Here is an 8,619-nt window from a genome sequence, read left to right as displayed (position 1 = left end):
TGAGGAGGAAAAGTAAAAGTGTAGAGTTCTTTTACATGGTCAATATTAAGTTGCTATCTGCTTAAGATAGTATGTTATAATAAGATGCTTTATTTTAGCTTCATGGTAAGCACAAAGCAAAAACCTATAGTAGATATCAAAAGACAGAAAAATATGGAATCAAAGCATACCACTAGAGATAAATTTTAATCACAAACGAAGACAGCAAGAGAAGAAGAAGCAAGAAAGGATATACAAAACAACCAAAAAACAATTAACAAAATAGTAGTAGTAATTTTTTACCTATAATTACTTTGAATATAAGTGTATTAAATTCTCCAATCAAAAGACATAGATGAATAAAGACCATACCCAACTATATGCTGTCTACAAGAGACTCATTTCACTTTTAAAAATATATATAAGTTGAAAGTGGGCCAGGCTTGGTGGCTCATGCCTGTAATCTCAGCACTTTGGTAGGCCGAGGTAAGTGAATCACAAGGACAGGAGATCAAGACCATCCTGGCCAACATGGTGAAACCCTGTCTCTACTAAAAATACAAAAATTAGCTGGGCATAGTGGTGCATGCCTGTAGTCCCAGTTACTTGGGAGGCTGAGGCAGGGGAATCGATTGAACCCAGGAGGCAGAGATTGCAGTGAACCGAACCCATGCCACTGCACACCAGCCTGATGACAGAGTGAGACTCCATCTAAAAAAAAGAAAGAAAAGAGAAAAAAAGTAAAAGGATGGAAAAAGATATTCCATGCAAAAGAATAACAAAATAAATGGGATAGTTAAGCTTACATCAGGTAAAATAGACTTTAAGACAAAAATGCAAAATGAGACAAAAGAAGGTCATTATGTAATGATAAAGGGGTCAATTCATCAAAAGGATATAATAATGTTAAATATGTCTATACCAAATATTAGAGCAGCTAATTATGTAAAGCAAATATTAATAGATCTGAAGAGAGAGATCAGCTGTAATACAATAATAGTAGGTGATTTCAATACCCCATTTTCAACAATGGACAGATCATACAGACAGAAAATCAATAGGGAAGCATGAGACTTAAATGAAACTTTAAACCAAATGAATCTAACAAACATATACAGGACATTTCATCCAACACCAGAATACGCATTCTTCTCAGGTGCGTACCAAATATTCTCCAGGATAGGTCATGTATTAGACCACAAACAATTAACAAATTTAAGAAGAATGAAGTCATATCTCATATCTTCTCCAACCACAATGGTATGACACTAGAAATAAATAATAAGGAATTTCAGAAAATTCACAAATACATGGAAATTAAACAATATGTTTTCTAAACAGCTAATAGACCAAAGTAGAAATTAAAAGGGAAATATAAGAATATCTGGAGACAAATGAAAATGGACACACGATGTACCAAAATTTATGGGACACAGCAAAAGTAGTTGTAAGGGGCAAGTCTGTACCAATAAATGCTTATATTTAAAAAAAGAAAATATCCCAAATAAACATCTATTACATCTCAAGAAACTAGAAAAACAAATCAAATACAAACTAAGCCCAAAGTTCGTGAGAGGAAGGAAATAATAAAGATCAGAACAAAAATAAATGAAATAGAGACTAGAAGAACAATAGAAAAAAGCAAAGTAAATAGGACTTGTTTTTTGAAAAGATAAGAAAAATCCACAAAATGTTAGCTTGACTAAGAAAAAAAGTGAGAAGACAAATAAAATCAGGAAGAATGTAATAGAAAAAAATTATAATTGACACCACAGAAATGCAATTGATCATGAGACCACTACAAGCAACTGTATGTCAACAAATTGAATAACTTCAAAAAATGGATAAATTCCTAATTTCAAACAACTGCCAAGCCTGAATCATGAGGAAATAGAAAATCTGCACAGACTAATAATGAGCAAAGAGATTGGATTGGTAATTAAAAGCCTCCCATCAAAGAAAAGCCCAGAAAAAATCTGATGGCTTCACTGCTGAATTCAACCAAACATTTAAATAACTAATACAAATCATTGTGACACTCCTCCAAAAAATTTAAGAAGAAATAATACTTCCAAACTTATGAGGCCAGGATTACTCTGATACCAAAGCCAGATGAAGACACTACAAGAAAAGAAAGCTACAAGCCAATATCCCTTACAAACATTGACACAAAAATCTTCAGCAAAATACTAACAAACCAAGATCAACAACACGTTAACAGGATCATTCACTATGATCAAGTGTGATTTAGCCTAGGGATACAAGGATGTTTTACATACACAAATGAATAGATATGATCTACTGAATTAATCGAATGAAGAACAAAACTATATGATAATTTCAACAGATGCAGAAGAAACATGATAAAATGCATATCCTTTCATGATAAAAAACTCTCAACATGTTAAGTATAGAATGAATGTACCTAGGCACAATAAAGCCCATATATGAAAAACCCATAGCTAACATTATATTCAAAGGTAAAAATTTGAAACCTTTCCTTCTAGGATAAGGTTTCATACAACATAAGTATGCCCACTCTCACCATTACTATGCAACGTTGTACTCAAGTCCTAGCCAAAACAATCAGAAAAAAAGAAAGAAAGAAAAGGTGGCCAAAACAATCAGAAAAAAAGAAAGAAAGGAAAGGCATCCATATAAGAAAGGAAGAAGTTAGATTGTCCCTGTTGCAGATGGCATAATCATGTATGTAGAAAACCCTAAAGATTCCACCCAGTAATTTAGAAATACTATATGAGTTCACTAAAGTTGCAGGATACAAAATCTACATTCAAAAATCACTGGCCTCTATATATACTAACAATGACCTATCCAAAAATGAAATCAAGAATGTCATTTGCAATGGATATCCCCTCCCAAAATTATTAGGAATACATTTATCAAATAAGGTAAAAGACCTGCATAGTGAAAACAATAAAACATTGATGAAAGACCCAAACAAATGGAAAGATAGGCTGGGCTTTCATGAATTGGAAGAATTAATGTTGTTAAAATGTACATACTGCCAAAAGTGATACATAGCTTCACTGCAATCTCTCTTAAAATTCCAATAACAATTTTTTACAGAAATAGAAATAAAAGCAATCCTAAAATTTGAATGGAACTACAGAAGGCCCCAAATAGTCAAAGCAATTTGGAGCAAAAAATTGCTGGAGGCATCACTGTATACTACATTACTGCAATATACTACAATACTATCATTATCAAAGCAGCATGCCACTGGCATAAAAACAGATAAATAGACAAATGGAATACTATATAAATCCCGGAAATAAATCCCATTTAAGATCAATTGATTTTCAACAAAGATGCCAAGAACACACCACAGGGAAAGGACAGTCTTTTCAATAAGTGGTGTCAAAAAAACTGAATATTCACATTCAGAAGAATAGAAGTAGACCCTTATTCCACATGATATGCAAAAATCAGCTCAAAGTAGATTAAAGACTTAAGGCCTGATACCGTAAAGCTACTGCAAAATAACTACTTTTTTCCATTTCTGTACAAAAGTATATTGGAATTTTAAGAGAGTTGCATTGAAGCTCTATATCACTATTTACTACCTTATCCCACACTATATGCAAAAATCAACTCCAAGTAGATTAAAGACTTGAGACTGGATACTATAAAACTACTGTAAAAAAACACAGCTGAAAAGCTTCATGACATTGATTTGAGCAATGATGTTTTGAGATATGATTCCAAAGCACCAACAACAAAAGCAAAAACAGACAAACAAGGTTACATCAAACTAAGCAGTTTTTGCAGAGGAGTTAGTATCCAAAATATCTAAGAAACTCAAACAAATCAATATCAAGAAAACAGCCCAGCTTTAAAACTAGAAAAAAGACCTTGTGGAGGGTCCTCAAAAAATTAAAAATAGAACTACCAGATGATCCAGTAATCCCACTACTGTTTATATATCTAAAAGAAATGAAATTAATGTGTTCGGTGCACGACCATATTCATTGTGGCATTATTCCCAATGGTCATGACACTGAATCAAGCTATGTTTATCATGGGATGAAAACATAAAGAAAATGTGGTATATATGTACAATGGAAATGTCTTCAGTCGTTTAAAAGAAGCAAATACTCTCATTTGTGATAAAACATATAAACTTGAAGAATATTATGTTCAATAAAATAAGACAGGCACAGAAAGACAAATATTTATATTTGTCATAATTTAACTTTTATGTGGAATCTAAGAAAATGTGAACTATTAGAAGCAGAGAGAATGGTAGTTACCAGGAGCTTGGGTTGTGGGGAAGGGAGAATGTGAAAGAGATGTTTAAAGATACAAAATATCTGTTAGATAGCAGGAGTAAGTTTCAGAAATCTACTGTACAGCCTAGTGACTCTCATTAATAGCAATGTATTTTGTTGTTGAAAATCACTGAAGCAGTAAATTTTAAGTGTTCTCACCACACAAAAATGTATATGAGGGAATCATATGCTAATTTCCTCAATTTAGTCATAACATAATGTATACATACTTCAGTACATCTTGTTGCACACAATAGATGTATAGAATTTTGTCAAATTTTTAATGAATTGATATTTAAAAACAGAAATAGACAAAGAAGTCCCTTTTCCATGACCATTTCCATCCACTTTGGGGGAAAGCCTGCAAAGACCTTTGGTTAAATCTTTTCTCTCTCTCTCTCCTTAATAAAATACTAAATTCTTGTCATGAGTGCAAAACCAAATCATTCAAATAAAAGAAGACGTTTACTATTGATTGTATTGAATGGATAAATGAAGTTAGAATATTTGTTTGGGGAGTTCTTGTTATACACATTTATAGTATATAGCAATATTATTGTTGCAATTTATTGAGCAATCATCACATGCCAGGCCCTGTACTAAGCACCTCACAAATGGTACCTCATTTAATTTCCATAGCAATCCATCAACAGTTGTACAACAATTATAATTTTTCACACTTTACAGTAAAAGAAGACAGTTTTGGAACCAAAAGTGAAACCCAGATCTATCCAACGCAGAGCTACATGCTTAACCCACATGATCTCTTGCCCACATATCACAATTGGGGAAACACAGAGATGGAAAATGATTGGTCCAATAACAGAGACCCCATTTTAAAGAAAACTTAGAAACATTTTAACTTTGTATTTTCAATAGCAATACTTTAATAACTTAGTCTATATATCAATTACAAGATATAAATGGCATTTCCGTTTTGTCAATGAAGACATCATCAAGTTATAATTTATAGGGAACAGATAGCTTTAAGATTCACTTGCATCTGACTATTTCTCATGATGAGTGAAAAGAAAAGCACAGATAAGTGTTAGTATGGTGACTCAAACTAATTTGAATAATTACTTTCAGACTCTAGTAAGCTCTCGGTCTTACTACTTCTTTTGTAGTAAGAAAATTGAAAAATTTTATTTTTACTTCTCTCTGATTATTAATTCCTGGTAGAATTCCTTACATGTAGTTAAATGAAAGAAAAGGCGGGGGAAGGAAGGAAGCAAAAGTAGAGTTTCTGACATCCTAACAAGACAGTGCTTGGAGTTCTTTTTTTCGTTTAAAAGTGTTAACAGTGGCCTGAATTTGTTGAAATAAAGTAGAAACATCTGTTCAAATATTTGGCCTTTTATAAAAATTGAGTCTTTTTATTGTTAAGTTGTAAGAGTACACTGTATTCTGGATTCTAGTTCCTCATCATATACATAATTTGAAAACATTTTTTCACAATCTGAGGGTAGTTTCACTTTCTTGATCATGTCCTTTGAAGAACAAAGGGTTTTATTTGAAAAAGTCCAATGTATCTATTTTTTCTTGTGTTTCTTGTTTTTGAGTACCATGTCTAAGAAACTATTACCTACTTCAAAGTCACAAAGATTTATGACTATATTATTCTCTAAGAGTTCTATAGTGAAACTCTAAAATTTAGTCTTTGATCTACTTTTTTGTTTGTTTGTTTGTTTTGTTTTGTTTTGTTTTGTTTTGTTTTTTTGAGACAGAGTCTTGCTGTGTCACCCAGGCTGGAGTGCAGTGGTGACACCTCGGCTCACTGCAAGCTCTGCGTCCTGGGTTCATGCCATTATCCTGCCTCAGCCTGCTGAGCAGCTGGGACTACAGGTGCCTGCCACCACACATAGCCAATTTTTTGTATTTTTAATAAAGATGAGGTTTCACCATGTGCACCAGGATGATCTCGATCTCCTGACCTCATGATCCGTCCACCTTGGCCTCCCAAAGTGCTGGCATTACAGGCGTGAGCCACCATGCCCGGCCTGATCTACTTTGAGTAAAGTTTTATATATGGTATGAGGCTGGGTTTCACCTTTATTTATTTATTATTTTCACTTGTGGATATCTAGTTGTCTCACCACATTTGCTTAGAAGATAATTACCTCCCCCATGAATGGTCTTGGTATCTTGTCATAGATGTACGATTTTATTTCTGAACTATAAATTTTATTCCATTGACCAATTTGTCCATTCTTATACAAGTAAAATATTGTTTATTAATGTAGTTTTGTAGTAAGCCTTGAAATTGGAAAGTGTGAAACTTCTAATGGTCTTTTGTGAAAAGCTGTTTTGATTTCTCTGTATCCCTTGCATTTCCATATACATTGTAGGATCAGCTTGTCAATTTCTGCAAAAAAAAAAAAAAAAAAAAAAAGAGGTTGCGGGGGGAAGCTAGGATTTTGATAGAAGTTGCACTAAATTTGTGAATTAATTTGGAGAAGTATTCCATCTTAAAAATATTATGCCTGGATCTGTGAACACAGAATATCTTTATAATTAATTAGGTCTTAAATTTCTTTCAATGTTGTTTTGTAATTTTCAGTGAACGAGTCTTATGCTTCTTTGGTTCAATTTACTCCTAAATGTTTTATCTTTTTTATGCTGTTTCAAGTGAAATTACTTTCTTAATTTTATTTTTGCATTGTTCTTTGCTAGGACATGAAAGTATAATTGATTTTTGCATAATGATCTTGTATTTTGCAATCTTGCTGAATCATTTTATTAGCTCTGTTTTATTTATTTGTTCATAGATTCCTTAGGATTTTGTACATAGAAGATCGTGTCAACAAATAGAGACAGTTTTACTCTTTCCTTTTCGATTTGGGTATCTCATATTTCCTTTTCCTACCTAATTGTCCTGACTAGAACCTCCAGTACAGTGTTTAATAAAAGTGGTGAAAGTGGACCTTTTTGTCTTTTTCTTGAGCTTAGAGGGTAAAGCTTTCAACTTTTACTGTTAAGGATGATGTTAGTTCTGGATTTTTTTGTAACTGCCCTTTACCAGATTGAGGAAGTTCCCTGCAATTTCTAGTTTGTTGAGTGTTTTCATTATGAAACGGTATTACATTTTGTCAAATGCCTTTTCCTCTCTATTGAGATGACTATAGAATAAAATTCTCCTGGGAGGCAGAAGTTGTGGTGAGCAGAGATCGCACCACTGCACTGCAACCTGGGCAACAGGGAAAGACTTTGTCTCAAAAAAAAAGAAAAAAAAAAAAAAAAAACAGAATAAAATTCTCATCCTTTATTCTGTTAATATGGTATATAGCATTGATTAATTTTGTTTGTTAAATAAACCTTGTATTTCTGGGATAAATCTTATTTGGTGATGTTGTGTGTTACTTTTTATATGTTGCTGGACTGTTTACTAGTATTTTATTAGGAATTTTTGCATCTATATTTATAAGAGATGTTCTGTAGTTTTATTTTATATGTCACTGTCCAGTTTTGATATCAGTGTAATACTGGCCTTGTAGAACGAATTGAAAATGGTCTCTTCTAAGTTTTTGAAGAGTTTGTAAAGGATTGGTGTTAATACTTCTTTCAACATTTGGTAGAATTCAATAGTGAATTCATCTGTAGTTTTTCTGTGGGAAGTTATCTTGAAATACTGATTCAATCTTTTTACTTCTATAGATCAATTCTATTTCTTCTTAATTTGGTTTTTCTAATTTGTGTCCTTCTAGGAATTTATCCATTCCATATAGATTTCTAATTGTTGGCATTCAATTATTCATAATATTCCTTTATAACTATTTTGTCTCTGTAAAGTTGGCAGTAATATCCCCAAACTTGAAATTTGACTATATTTTTTAAATCTCTAAATATTCTGTCTCATCTTTATTAAGAAGAGCCATGAGATATACAGACATTTCATCCAGAAGGGGCTTTGATCTAGTGCGTGAGCATGGCAGCAGGAATTTTCAAACACAAACATGCTGTAATGTGGAAGTTTGGTCTATTTTCAAGTAGTATCTTCAATAGTGGTTGAAAACATGGGAGATGCCTACGTAGAAGTGACGGCCTGGCACAGTGGCTCATGCCTATAACCTCAGCACTTTGGGAGTCCGAGGCAGGAGGATCTCCTGAGGTCAGGAGTTCAAGACCAGCCTGACCAACATGGAGAAACCCTGTCTCTACTAAAAATACAAAATTAGTCAGGCGTGGTGGTGCACACCTGTAATCCCAGCTACTCGGGAGGGTGAGGCAGGAGAATTGCTTGAACCTGGGAGGCAGAGGTTGCAGTGAGCTGAGACTGCACCATTGCACTCCAGTCTGGGCAACTAGAGCAAAACCCCGTCTCAAAAATAAATAAATAAAACAAGTGAGTAGG

Source organism: Macaca mulatta, chromosome 2 (assembly GCF_049350105.2).
Source record: "Macaca mulatta isolate MMU2019108-1 chromosome 2, T2T-MMU8v2.0, whole genome shotgun sequence".
In the NCBI taxonomy this organism is placed as follows: domain Eukaryota; kingdom Metazoa; phylum Chordata; class Mammalia; order Primates; family Cercopithecidae; genus Macaca; species Macaca mulatta.
The sequence above is the reverse complement of the archived record's forward strand: the minus strand, read 5'-3'. Positions refer to the sequence as shown.